We start from the raw sequence: 15,387 nt of genomic DNA on the forward strand, positions 1-15,387 counted from the left end.
TATTACCTTTTTTTAACTTGAGAAGGGTCTTTTAGGAACCATAATCTGAAGATCAGCAATTCCTTTCTTTTACTCCAGTTTATCTTTTTTCCTTCTGTTAAGTTTAAAATAAAAAGATGAATATCTATGATTTTAAGATATTAATGGTGATTTTGATTTTTATTCAACAATCATTGGGATAACCAGGCACTGGGTTAAGAGCAGTGAACAGAGCAGACAAAAAACCTTCTCTGATAGAGTTTATATTCCAGTTGGGAAGGAATAATACACCAAATAAACTTGACAAAAGAAGAACACACTTGGTATGGTAGATGCTAATAACATGCTGAGCAGGAGGAACATATTCTCATCAGGGAGAATGATGAGATATGAGAATATGAAGTGAGTGTCATTGAGATGAGGTTGAAACTACAGGCCGGAGTCAGGAAGATCTCTTGAGAAGATAACTTTTAAAACTTTTTGTCACAGAAGGTTTCTAAGCTCCACAAGAGTAGGAAGAATAAAAACCCATGTATAGGGCCACGGTGGCTCAGCGGCAAGAACGCTTGCCTGCCATGCCAGAGGACCTGGGTTTGATTCCTGGTGCCTGCCCATGTAAAAAAAAAAAAAAAACCCATATATCCGTTACCCAGTTTCAACATAGATTAACGTTTCACCAATTTTATCTAATTACTCTCACCCTTTTTGTGTGTGTTTATGCTGGGCTATTTTAAAGCAAATCCAAGACATCACATCAATTGTCCTGTAAGCATCTTAATTAGTAAACTTATTAATTTTTGAAATTTAATCTTTGTTTATATATATGTAATTAGAACAAGCATAAAACAAAAATATCAGGATAAAGTGTCACTGCCATTTTGTTTGCAGGGAGGAGTCAGGAAATGGAACAATGACCACTTCCCAAGACGATTCCAAAATAGCTAATTTAGTCAAACATAAGAATGCCAGCAGGCAATGACTAGAAAATCTCAGATACAACTAAATAGCTCTGCTATAGCTCAATAAGTACCGTGAAACTGTTAGTGTATGTTTCAGTTTAATATAGAACTACGTTTTGTATTTTATAAAGCCAACAATTAATTATATTTTGGCTTTTACTATAGATGCTTAATTAACATGGTTAAGACAACTGTTTTAAGTGAAGAGAATGATAATTATCACAATTATCACATCTACACACATTGTATGATGCTTAAATGGAATGAAACCAGCATTACTTAATTGGCGTCTTACACACACACATGCACACATAAACAGAACTAGGGAAAAAAACTATCAAAGGCAATCATTCTAAATGTAATACGGCAACACATTAAGAATGGAGTTTACCATAGATATAAAATAATAGGCTCAGTACTCACTATAGAAAGGGACCGGTTCCAAAACAAAGCTAAGAGCCTGTAGCAGTCTTCTTAACCATAATGGCTTGTAGAAAGCATCAAGTTTTCAGTAGATAAACTAGTCTATGAAAGTCTGTATATCTTTTGAAAGTTTCACATCTGTAATACCAGGATAAGGCTACAACAATCTTGAAGTTCGGACAAGATATCAGAATTTAGTAAGATTCTCAGCCATAGGGAAAATAGAAAGATTTCCATTCAGCAAATGTTCCTTGGCTCTGGGAAGGCTTCATATGCTTTGGTAGTTAGATTCAGTTGTCAACTTGGCCAGGTGAAGGCACCTAGTTCTGTTGCTGTGGACATGAGCCAATGGTACGTGAACCTCATTTTTTGCTGATCACACCTGCAGTTGGCTAGGAGGCGTGCCTTCTGCAATGAATGACGTTTGGCTTAATTGGCTGGTGCTTAAATGAGAGAGTGTAACGGAGCACAGCCCAAGCAGCTTGGCATTCCTCATCTCAGCACTAGCAGCTCAGCCCAGGCCTTTGGAGATGCAGAAAGGAATCACTCTTGGGGAAAGTTGTTGGAACCCAAAGGCCTGGAAAGAAGGCCAGCAGAGACCATCCTGTGCCTTCCCACGTAAGAAAGAACCTCAGTGGAAAGTTAGCTGCCTTTCCTCTGAAGAACTAACAAAATAAATCCCCTTTTATTAAAAGCCAATCCGTCTCTGCTGTGTTGCATTCCCTCACCTAGCAAACTAGAACATATGCATAATACAGAAGTTAATGAAGAAGTAAACTTCAGTGGAGTAGTTCAGCTAAGTTTCCAATGTGCAATTGTGTGACCCATCAAGCTTTTGAGAATGTTTGGTGCCATCCTTTAAAGAATATAATTAAGATAAAAGCAGGCATGATTGTTATAGTAAGTACAGTCCCAGATGTAGACAGTATGTCTGCAATTGGTGAGTCTTTCAATCCAATGACAATCTGTCCATTGATTTCATGGATGTGTTCTGGCTGCAGAGCTATCTTTCACCATGGACATGATTTTCCCATTTTTGAAGATAAAGCCAACATGTCCAGTATTATCCTTATGCATGATAATAGTCTGTTCAAAGGGCCTGCCATGAATAATCAGCGTAATCTTTTCTCCAAAAGCCTGTTTGAGCACTTTGTGTGCTTTATCAGAGCTCCAGCCTGCACAGTTTTCACCCTTAATCTGGAGTACTTGATCACCAAAGCTCAGGTCAGCCAGAGATGCTGGAGAATTAGCTTGGACTAGCTGGATAAATACACCATTATCTACTGATTTAAGTCTGAGGCCAATTTGTCCATCTTGATCCTCACACAAAATAACTTCAGGAATCCCTTGCTTAATTTCTGCCCTTTGATTTCCAACAGTTACTGGAGCTACCACATAGTTCCCACTGGAAAGTCTTACTACTAACCCTTGCACATATTCTCCAGGGACTATGGCCATATTTGCAAGTATTTCTTCTTCATTTAGACTCAGGCCAATGTAATGAGAGAGCTCTGGATGCAGTCTAGGATAGAGCTTTCATCTTGAGCAATGGGAGCAGATGCTTCTGACAAAAGTGCTGGGTTGGCAGGGTTTGCAGAAAAGGCAGCTTGAGTGTGAATTACTTTGTCTACTTTCAGGTCTTCAGGAGATGGATATAAAGACTTTAAATATATACTGTATTGTGGGGGTCACATTTCATTCTTTTTCCATGTGACTACCCCATTTTTGCAGCACCATTTGTTTATTTTTTTTTTTCTTTTGGAAGTGCATGGGCTGGGAATCGAACACTGACTGGTCTCCCACATGGTGAGTGAGAATTCTACCATTGAACTATTCTTACACCCCTTACAAAGACATTTTGCAGGATTTTTCTGGGCCACAGGACCGCTTACCACCACCCTCTCAGCACCCTCTCGGCACCCTCTTGGAACCTGAGGGCAGGAAAGTGGTATGCACCTGCCCCTGATACACCTGTTTTTGTTTTTTTTTAATTAATTAATTTTTTATTAATGATACATAGCCACTTACAAACACAAACATTCTTATCATGTGATCATTCCATTCTTGTTATATAATCAATAACACACTATCATCACATAGTTGTTTATTCATCATCATGATAATTTCTAAGAACATCTGCATCAATTCAGAAAAAGCAATAAAAGTAAGACAGAAAAAAATTCATACATACCATACCCCTTACCCGTCCCCTTCACCGATCACCAGCATTTCAATCTACGAAATTTATTTTAAAATTTGTTTCCCCTATTATTTATTTATTTTTAATCCATATGTTTTAATTGTCCATCGATAAGGTAGACAAAAGGAGTATCAGACACAAGGCTCTCACAACCACACAGTCACACTGCGACAGCCATATCATCATACCATTATCTTCAAGAAACATGGCCATCGGAGCACAGCTCCACATTTTCAGGCAGTTCCATCCAGCCTCTCCATTACACCTTAACTAAACAGGTGACATCTATATAATGCGTAAGAATAACCTCCAGAATAACCTTTCGACTCTGTTTAGAATCTCTCAGCCATTGACATTTTATTTTGTCTCATTTCGCTCTTCCCCCTTTTGGTGCAGAAGATTTCTCAGTCCCTTGATGCTGAGTTCCAGCTCATTCTAGGATTTCTGTCCCACCTTGTCAGGAAGGTCCACAGCCATGGGAATCATGTCCCACGAAGAGAGGGGGAGGGCAGTGAATTTGCTTGTCGTGTTGGCTGACACAGAGAGAGGCCACATCTGAGCAACAGAGGAGGTTCTCTTGGGAGTGACTCATAGGCCTAATTTTAAGTAGGCTTAGCCTATCCTTTGTGGGATTAAGTTTCATGTGAACAAACCCCAAGATTGGAGGCTCAGCCTATTGCTTTGGCTGTCCCCACTGCCTGTGAGAATATCAAGAATTCTCCACTTAGGGAAGTTGAATTTTCCCCTTTTCTCACCATTCCCCCTAGGGGACTCGGCAAATACTTCCCTATTCACTGTTCAAATCACCCTGGATTTATCTGGGCATCACTCTGGGCAAACATACAAAATCTCATGTCCTACACAAGGTTCCAAGTACTATGGTGTTCGATTAAGTTGTCCACATGTTATATTAGGAAATGCACTAATCAAAATAAAAATTTTGTACCAAATAAACATTTTTTGCTTGTCTCACACATATGTTAAAGTTTTAAAATATTAATTACCATCTATTTTCTACACCCTGCATTATTGACATTCCTTTGTTCTTCCTTATGCAGAAACGTTTTTAAATTTGCACGTTTAGTCACTATCATTATACACTCGAGGCATTCCTAGATTAAACCATCTCAGTATTGTCTACCTTTTCTTCTGATTTCATTTGCGCCCCCAGGCCTCCTCCCCTCTATCATTCTCACATTCACTTTCATTCTGTGTTCTAACATTATTGTATTACAGTTAGGTAGTATTGTGCTGTCCATTTCTGAATTTTTACAGTCAGTCCTGTTGCACAATCTATATCCCTTCAGCTCCAATTACCCAATGTCTGCTCTATTTCTATCTCCTGATGGTTTCTGTTACCAACTGAAATTCTTCAAGCTCATTCACTAATGTCAGTTCATATCAGTGAGACCATACAGTATTTGTCCTTTTGTTTCTGGCTAATCTCACTCAGTATAATGTCCTTAAGATCCATGCATGTTGTTACATGCTTCATGACTTTATTCTGTCTTACAGCTGCATAATATTCCATTGTATGTATATAACACAGATTGCTTAGTCACTCGTCTGTTGATGGACATTTTGGCTGTTTCCATCTCTTCGCAATGGTAAATAATGCTGCTGTAAACATTGGTGTACAAATGTCCGTTTGTGTCCTTGACTGCATGTTCTCTGAGAAGATACGTAGCAATGGTATTGCATAGATCATATGGCAATTCTATATTTAGCTTTTTGAGGAACCTCCAAACTGCCTTCCATAGCAAATGTATCATTTGACATTCCCACCAACAGTGGATGAGTGTGCGTTTTTCTCCACATCCTCTCTAGCACTTGTCATTTTCTGTTTTATTGATAATGGCCATTCTGGTGGGTGTGAGGTGATATCTCATTGGATATACCTGTTTTTGAAAATATATATCCACTTTGCCATTACATACCCAACAAAATCAACAGTAATTCCTTAATACCATTTAATAACCAGTTTATATTCTCATTTCTCAATAGATTCAAAAATATCTTTTTACAGTTCGTTTTGAAACAGGATACTAAAGGTTAATTCTAAATGGTGAGATGACACACGCACACAACATACACATGTATATGCATATTTATTTATTTCCTCTAATACCTGAATTTTCTACCATGTAATTGTGTCCCCGCCCCCAAAAGTCATGTTCAAGTCATAACCCTGCAAATGTGAATTTAATTTGTAAATAGGATCTTTGAAAATGTTATTAGTTAAGATGAGGCTAAATTGGATTAGGGTTGGTGTTAATCCTATATGGGTTGTGTCTTATCAGGAGAGGAAATTTGGACAGAGAGAGAAAGAGAGGTCGCCATGTGAAGGAGGCAGAGGTTGAGCTACACTGCCACAGGCCAAGGAGCACAGGGATTGCCGGTCACCCAGCAGAAGACAGGACAGAGGCCTGGAACGGCGTCTCCCCTTTAAGAGAAAGCATGGCCTTGCCAACACCTTTATTTCGGACTTTTGGTTTCCAGAACAGTGAGACAATACGTTTCTGTTGTTTCAGCCAGAAATAAATGACCAGTCTGTGGTGATTTATTACATCAGCCTTAGCAAACTAAACATACCATGAACAGGTATTACTTTTATAATTTTTTGTGTCATTTTTTTTTGGGGGGGGGGTGCATGGTCCAGGAATCAAACCAGGGTCTCCCTCATGGAAGGCGAGCATTCTACCACTGAACTACCCGTGCACCCTCTTTTTTAAGGTGTCATTTTTTTTTTGTTTGCTGTATGGTGGGGGTCACATTTCACTCTTTTTCCATGTGACTATCCTGTTATTGTAGCATCATTTGTTGCATTTTTTTGGGAGGCGGGGGAGTACCTGGGCCTGGAATCAAATAGGGGTCATTTTGAAAAAGAGAAATAATAAAAAGATAACAGGCGAGAAAAAGCTTACAGCAAGTAAGACAAAGCATTAGGTTCATAAATAGCTAATCAGGATTGATAATGAGCAAGGAATATGAATTAAATTTTCTTCAAGAGAAACATAAGCAGTAAAAAAAACCCTACACTGCACTGGATGAAGCTAACACTATTAGACCATATGGCCAGCAACACAAAAGCCCTCTGAAGAGTTGGTGAGAGTGTGCTTACACACCGCTAGAAAAGTGTAAATTGTTAAATTCTGGGGAGCAATACAGCCATAATGAATTAAAAAGCTACCTACAAGGGTATGTTTATCTTCAGCAGCAAAAAGTATCCAACAGTAGGGTAATGAATGAAGAAACGATGGTACATCATCTTATGGAAGAGCAGGTTGCCATGAAAAATTCTATTTACAAAGACTGTGGGATTACGAAGGAAGATTTATAATAAAAGGTCATTTGGCATGCAAAATATAAGCTAGTTTACTATGACTGCAGCCAAATAAAACATTTATGCTTTTGGGCAGACAAGAAGGACTAGACAGAGAAAAAAATGTCATTGTTGGGTTGGAATATTGGGGTCGTCGAGATTTATTTTTCCTTTTAAAATTGCCCTTAATGTCTTTATATTGATTTTACAATAATTCTTTTTAAGAAGAAGTTAAGATGTGGATAAGAATTTGGATGAATGTAGAAGATATGCCTGAACGCCATCCTGGAAGTCTGAACCCAGGCTGCCAGGCCCCTGCCTGGGAGGGTTCTGGAGGAGCCAGGCGGGCCCCTGGAGCACCCACCACACTCAGGTCTGTACAGCCAGTCCTTTTCAATCAGCCACTAGCAGGCCTCTGCTCCTGGGCACTGATGGAACAGCTGGGCTGGCTGATCCCCTTTCTTTTAAAAAATAATTTTTATTGATAAATCTTCACACACATACATTCCATACATGGTGTACAATCAATGGCTCACAATATCATCACATAGTTGTGTATTCATTACCATGATCATTTTTTAGAACATTTGCATCACTCCAGAAAAAGAAATAAAAAGAAAAAACTCATACATCCCATACCCCGTACCCCTGCTCTCATTGGCCACTACTATTTCCATCTGCCCAATTCATTTTGTGCTTTGTTCCCCCTACTATTTATTTATTTATTTATTTATATCCATATTTTTTACTCATCTGTCCATACCCTGGATATAAGGCGCATCAGACACAAGGTTCTCACAACCACACAGTCACATTGTAAATGTTACATCTTTATGCAGTGGTCAAGAATCAAGGCTTCTGGAACACAGCTCAACAGTTTCAGGTACTTCCCTCCAGCCACACCAATACACCATAAACTGAAAAGGGATATTTATAAAATGCATAAGAATAAGCTCCAGGATAACCTCTCGGCTCTGCTTGAAACCTCTCAGCCGCTGAGATTTTATGATGTCTCATTTCTCTTTTCCCCCTTTTGGTCAAGAAGGTTTTCTCAATCCTGTGATGACAGGTTCCAGCTCATCCCAGGACTTCTGTACCACACTGGCAGGGAGAGTTACACCCCTGGAGTCATGTCTCACGTAGGAGGGTGGGCAGTGATTTCACCTGCCAAGTTGGCTTCTGCTCCTCTTTTTGAGCCCGGCTTCCTGCCAAACTCTTTGCATACTTTATCTCATTTAATATTCACGATAACTCAAGTGAGGAAGATGTTATTGTCTCCATGTCCCAGATTTGAAAACTGATTCCTGGAGAGTTAGGTAATTTGCCCAACATCCCACGGTGTGTAAACAGCAGGGCCAGATTCCAACTTCTGTCCTTAACCTCTGTGCTCCAGTGGTCTTTTGGGTTCTCCCATCAGCCCTGCCACGGGCTTGCTGTGCAGCAGAGCAAACTTGTACTGGTCACCTATTCACTCTTCGGTGGCAAGGTGGAGAGGGGCTGGAGAGGAGCAGGTCACCCGGGATCTGGACTCAGAGTTCCACATGGGTCTGAACAAGTATAGAAGACAATGGAACCATCACCTCCATTGGCCCACTCATTTGTTCGTTCATTCGTTCGTTCATTCATCCATTCATTCATTCACCATATGTCTACCCTCTATGTTCCCAGAACCGTGTTACCTCCAGACATACAGGTGTTAAATAATGTAGCAGGCCCAAGATCCTAATGCTTGTAATATGTCTGGCACTCCCAAAACCTGACACCTGAGAGCAACCAATCATAACTCACTCCCTTTTTCTTATGTAGTCTAGCTCCTCTAACTCAAGGCCAAGACAAATAAGGAAAACTATTCTGTACTTACACTAGATTATTTTCTTTAAGATTTCCTTATTCTGTCTATATGAACTTTCTCTCATTCTTCAGAGCTCCCCTCCATCATGGATGCTGTTCCACTCGTGAATTATATAATAATGCCATGAGAGCCCAAAAATTCATTTCCTTTTAAAAAAAATTTTTAACACAAGAAATGAAACAGTCCCTGTCTAACAAAGGGACGAAGACAAAGCAACAGAGTATAATGAAAAACTTGCTCCATTCACCGTCTCCTCCTCAGAGAGGATTTGCTGGGCCATGTGACCTATCACATTTCTCTGTGTCTCTTCACCCTCCCATCACCCTCTTTTTTTCTCCATATAATTTATCAGTTTGCAATTCTCTTAGCTATTTATAAGTTCCACGAGGCTGGGGACTCTGTCCCATTCAGCTCTCTGTCCCTCGGGACACGGCACGGAGGAAGCACTTTGCAGAGGGTTGCTGAGTTATCTGAATGAATGGACGTGTGATAGACACCGTGGTAGACCCCGGAGAGCTGGGCAGATCAGGGAACCATAGGAATAGCTTCAGAAGGAAGAGAGGGCTGGGGGAGAAATCACACGTTCGACAGTTTAGGGAAGGGAGGAAAATGTACTTTTCTTGGCCAGAGGCTGCAAACATGTTCAAGGCCTTTCATACCCAAAAGAGAGGTGACCGGGGATGGAACAAAATCACAGGACTCACAGGCAGAGATCCTGGCCCAGCCCTGACTCTCCAGAGAATCCAGGACCAGAGGGTCTGAGCTGCAGGGACCTCTGAGCATCTCTGGCCTGCACTTAACATCCTCAGCTTCTGGACTTAGCAGGACGGAGAGACAGTGGGCGGCTCATTGCTTTGGATTTCACCCAGTCTAAAGAGACGTACTTTAAAAGATTGCTTGCCTTCAAACCAGCAATTTATCTCCTGTAATTTGGCCTAAGAAAATGATGAAGAGAGGAATACAAAGATGAGTACAAAGATGTTCATCAAAGCATTGTTTATAATGTCAAAAACCTGGAAAAAGCCCTTTCCAATCATAGGGGGATGGTTAAATAATGATTTATTCATATGATGGAATACTATGTGCTCATTAGAATATATATGTAGGCCTACGTATTTATGGCCTTGAAAAGCTACTCAAGATGTCTATTTCATGAAAAACCGTATTCTCAATGTGTTTGATATTATTAAATTTAGACAATTATATATATATGCAAGTGACAAAAATACATCAGTTATCTCTGGTCGGTGGGCCTGCAGGTGATTCCTTCCTCCCCACTTTATTGTTTATGTTTGTCCTACAATAAATATAAATTACTTGTGTAACAAAAATGGAAAGTAAATAAAAATGAAGAAAATCTAGGATTTTAGGATCTACTTTGGACAGGGGAATTAGGTGGTAGATCTGGCAGATGTGGGTCAAATAAAGAAAAAAGCATGTCCTACTCCAGGGAAAGAAAGAAACTTCGGTCACCATCCATTGTCACAGGAAACAAAAACCTTCCCTAACAAGGAAGTTATTGAAACTTAATCAACTAACTCTAATCAGCTTAGTGTCCATTCAGTACACCCCAGGGTTGAATCTGCCAGGTGTGGGGATTTGGGGATTAGAAACCCCAAACTGATTTCAGGACCACACAAGATCTGTTTTAGAGGTGGCAAAATGGGTTAGAGAACAGCTGCTCCTTCCCTGGGCCCCCAAGCAAATGTCATCCCTTCTGGGCACTGGGGTATCTGTCCCCCGCAAGAACAGAGGGGTGGCAGAGCCTCCTTCCTGAAAGGGCAGAGCCCCTTTCCTATAGTTCCTTCTTTCTTGAGATTAGAGCAATTGTACATTTGTAGAAAACTCATGCAGAAGGTACTGAGTTTCCACATAGTCCCCTCTCACACATTCAGTTTTCCCTATTATTAACATTTTGCATAAATGTGGCACTTTCGTTCAACTGGTGAAACACTACTGTTATAATTAGTAGCTCTCAAATTCATTCTTTGTGTTGCACAGTTCTATGGATTTTTTTTGTGTGTGTAGTAACTTTTTTATAACCTAAAATTTCCCTTTTTATCCCTTTTCAAATATGCAGTTCGGTAGTGCCTCCATCAATATCATTCACCGCAAAAACGTTTCCATCATCCCAAGCAGAAATGCCATGCAAATTAAACATTAATTTGCACCCCCCCTCTGCCACCTGGCCCATGGTGACCTGTATTCTAGTTTCTGACGTTATAAATATGCATATTCTGCTTAGTGTCATATAAGTGAGATCATGGTGTTTGGCCTTTTGTGTCCAGCCTATTTCACTCAATGTGGATATTTCACGCCCTATAGTGGCATGCGTCATGACTTCTTGGCTTTTTATGGCTGAATAGTATTCTATTGTATGTATACACCATATTTTGTTTATCCATTCATCTGTTGACGGACAATTAGGTCACTTCTACTTTTTGATTATTGAGAAAAATGTCACTCTATCTCTCCAAGTCCCTGCTTTCAACTCTTCTGGTATATAACAATTAGTGGGATTGCTGGCTTATATGGCAATTCTGTACCTAACTTTCTGAGGAATTGCCAACTTGTTTTCCACATTGGTGGCACTCTTTTACATTCCCACCAACAATGTACAAGGATTTCTATTTTTCTACATCCTCTCTAACACTTGTTATTTTCCATTTTTAAAATATTAGCCATTCTAGGGCGGTGTGACGGTAGCTCAGTGGTAGAATTCTCTCCTGCCATGCGGGAGACCTGGGTTTGATTCCTGGATCATGCACCTCCCCCCAAAAAAACAGAAACAAATATTAGCCATTCTAGTGGGTAAGAGTTGATATTTCACTGTGGTTTATATTTGCTTTTCTCTAATGGCTAATGATGTTAAGTATCTTTTCATGTATCTTTGGCCATTTGTATGTCTTCTTTGGAAAAATGTCTATTCAAGACTTTTCCCCATTTGTAAATTGGGTTGTTTATCTTTTTGCTATTGATTTGTAGGAGTTTTAAAAATATATTCTGGATATTAAAACCTTATGAGATATGGGGTTTCCATATATTTTCCCATAATATGTGAGTTGCCGTTCTACTTTCACAATACAGACTATTTAAATTTGGATTAAGTCCCATTTATCTATTTTTTATTTTGTTACTCGTGCTTTTGGTGTGAAGTCTAAGAAACCACTGCCTAACATAAGGTTCTGAAGATATTCCCTATGTTTTCTTCTAGGAGTTTTATAGTTTTAGTTCTTACATTTATATCTTTGATTCATTTTTTTTCTTTTTTCTTTCTCTGTACTTTTATTATCTATCTATACTGAATTTCTTTTTTTAAATTTTTTATTAATTTTTAAATTAAAAAAGTATTATGAGAAAGAAACACAGACATTCTTAACATATGCTCATTCTGTTCTACATATATAATCAGCAATTCACAGTATCATCACATAGTTGCATATTCATCATCATGATCATCTCTTAGAACATTTGTATCCGTTCAGAAAAAGAAATAAAAAGACGACAGAAAAATAAAATGAAAAACCCTCCCTTTCATTGATCACTAGCATTTCAATCTAAATTTATTTTAGCATTTGTTCCCCCTATTTATTTTTATTCCATATGTTCTACTCCTTTGTTGACAAGGTAAATAAAAGGAGCATCAGACACAAGGTTTTCATAATCACACAGTCGCATTGTGAAAACTCTATCATTATACAATCATTTTCAAGAAACATGGCTACTGGAACACAGCTCTACATTTTCAGGCAGTTCCCTCCAGCATCTCCATTACATCTTGAATAACAAGATGATATCTACTTGATGCATAAGAATAACCTCCAGGATAACCTCTCCACTCTGTTTGGAATCTCTCAGCCATTGACACTTGGTCTCATTTCGCTCTTCCCCCTTTTGGTCGAGAAGGTTTTCTCAATCCCTTGATGCTAAGTCTCAGCTCATTCTAGAATTTTTCTCAATCCCTTGATGCCAAGTCTCAGCTCATTCTAGCACTTCTGTCTCACATTGTCAGGAAGGTCCACACCCCTGGGAGTCATGTCTCACGTAGACGGGGGAGAGTGGTGAGTTTGCTTGTTGTGTTGGCTGGAGAGAGAAGCCACATCTGAGCAACAAAAGAGGCTCTCTTGGGGGTGACTCTTAGGCCTAAATTTTAAGAAGACTTGACCTATCCTTTGTGGGGTTAAGTTTCATATGAACAAACCCCAAGACTGGGGGCTCAGCCTATAGCTTTGGTTGTCCACACTGCTTGTGAGAATATCAAGAATTCAACTTGGGGAAGTTGAATTTCTCCCCGTTCTCACCATTCCCTGAAGGGAACTTTGCAGATACTTTCCCACTCACTGATCAAATCACTCTGGGATTCATCAGGGCATCACTCTGGACAAACCAGCAAAAATCTCATGTCCTACCTGAGATTCCAAGTACTTATGGCATTCAATCAAACTATCTACATAAGTTATATTAGTGAATGCACTAGTCAAAATATGAATTTTGTAACAAATAAACATTTTTTGCTTTAGTCTCACACATAAGGCGACATTTTAAATATTAATTACCATCTATTTTCAGCACCCTGCAATAATATTCTTCCTCATGCAAAAACATTTTTAAAATTGTACCTTGTACATTTCACTATTATTATACACTCTAGGCATTCCTAGATTATACCATCTCAATCTTTAACATCTATCTTTCTTTTTTATTTCATTTATGTCCCCAGCCCTACTCCTTCTATCATTCTCACATGCAGCTTCATTCAGTGTTTTAACATAATTATATTACAGTTAGGTAGTATTGTGCTGTCCATTTCTGAGTTTTTGTATCCAGTCCTGTTGCACAGTCTGTATCCCTTCAGCTCCAATTACCCAATATCTTACCCTATTTCTATCTCCTGATGGTCTCTGTTACCAATGAAATATTCCAAGTTTATTCATTAATGTCAGTTCATATCAGTGAGACCATACAGTATTTGTCCTTTAGTTTTTGGCTAGTCTCACTCAGCATTATGTTCTCAAGGTCCATCCATGTTGTTACATACTTCATAAGTTTATTCTGTCTTAAAGCTGCATGATATTCCATCGTATGTATATACCACAGTTTGTTTAGCCACTCGTCTGTTGATGGACATTTTGGCTGTTTCCATCTCCTTGCAATTGTAAATAATGCTGCTATAAACATTGGTGTGCAAATGTCCGTTTGTGTCTTTGCCCTTATGTCCTCTGAGTAGATACCTAGCAATGGTATTGCTGGGTCATATGGCAATTCTATATTCAGCTTTTTGAGGAACCACCAAACTGCCTTCCACAGCAGTTGCATCGTTTGACATTCCCACCAACAGTGAATAAGTGTGCCTCTTTCTCCACATCCTCTCCAGCACTTGTCATTTTCTGTTTTGTTGATAATGGCCATTCTGGTGGGTGTGAGATGATATCTCATTGTGGTTTTGATTTGCATTTCTCTAATAGCCAGGGAAGTTGAGCATCTCTTCATGTGCCTTTTGGCCATTTGTATTTCATCTTCTGAAAAGTGTCTGTTAAGTCTTTCGCTCATTTTGTAATTGGATTGGCTGTCTTTTTGTTGTTGAGTTGAACAATCTCTTTATAAATTCTGGATACTAGACCTTTATCTGATATGTCGTTTCCAAATATTGTCTCCCATTGGGTAGGCTGTCTTTTTACTTTCTTGATGAAGTTCTTTGATGCACAAAAGTGTTTAATTTTGAGGAGTTCCCATTTATTTATTTCTTTGGATATAGAATTTTTGATTGGCAGTTTTTCTCTTTTAATAATTTAAATATATCATCCCACTGTCTTCTCACCTCCATAGTTTCTGCTGAGAAATCTATGCATAGTCTTATTGGGCTTCCCTTGTATGTGATGGATTGCTCTTCTCTTGCTGCTTTCAAGAGTCTCTCTTTCTCTTTGACCTCTGACATTCTGATTAGTAAATGTCTTGGAGTACGTCTATTTGGATCTATTCTCTTTGGGGTACGCTGCACTTCTTGGATCTGTAATTTTAAGTCTTTCATAAGAGTTGGGAAATTTTCAGTTATAATTTCCTCCATTAGTTTTTCTCCTCCTTTTCCCTTCTCTTCTCCTTCTGGGACACCCACAACACGTCTATTCATGTGCTTCATATTGTCATTCAATTCCCTGAGTCCCTGCTCATATTTTCCATTTTTCCTCCTATATTTTCTTTTTCTTGTCTGATTTCAGATGTTCCATCCTCCAGTTCACTAATCCTATGTTCTGCATCTTGAAATCTAACATTGTAGGTTTCCATTGTTGTTTTTTTTCATCTCTTCTACCGTGCCTTTCATTGCCATAAGTTCTGTGATTGTTTTTTTCAGACTTTCAATTTCTTCTTTTTGTTCATTCCTTGCCTTCTTTATACCCTCCCTCAATTCATTGATTTGGTTTTTGATGAGGTTTTCCATGTCTGTTTGTATATTCTGAATTAATTGTTTCAGCTCCTGTATCTCATTTGAACTGTTGGTTTGTTCCTTTGACTGGGCCATATCTTCAATTTTCCTAGTGTGATTTCTTATTTTTTGCTGGGGTCTAGGCATTTAATTACCTTAATTTGTTTATTCTGGAGATTGCCTTCACTTCTTTTACCTAGTGTTTTCTTGCTGGATGAATTTGTTGTCTAT

General features: G+C 39.0%; 1 pseudogene; it reads right to left on the reverse strand.

Annotated features, from left to right (window-relative positions):
• Positions 1 to 2,153: 2,153 nt before the first annotated feature.
• LOC143647598 (syntenin-1-like) overlaps positions 2,154 to 15,387 on the reverse strand; it is a 52,340-nt pseudogene continuing 39,106 nt past the window's right edge.

The sequence above is a fragment of the Tamandua tetradactyla genome, chromosome 10 (genome assembly GCF_023851605.1).
Source record: "Tamandua tetradactyla isolate mTamTet1 chromosome 10, mTamTet1.pri, whole genome shotgun sequence".
NCBI lineage: Eukaryota > Metazoa > Chordata > Mammalia > Pilosa > Myrmecophagidae > Tamandua > Tamandua tetradactyla.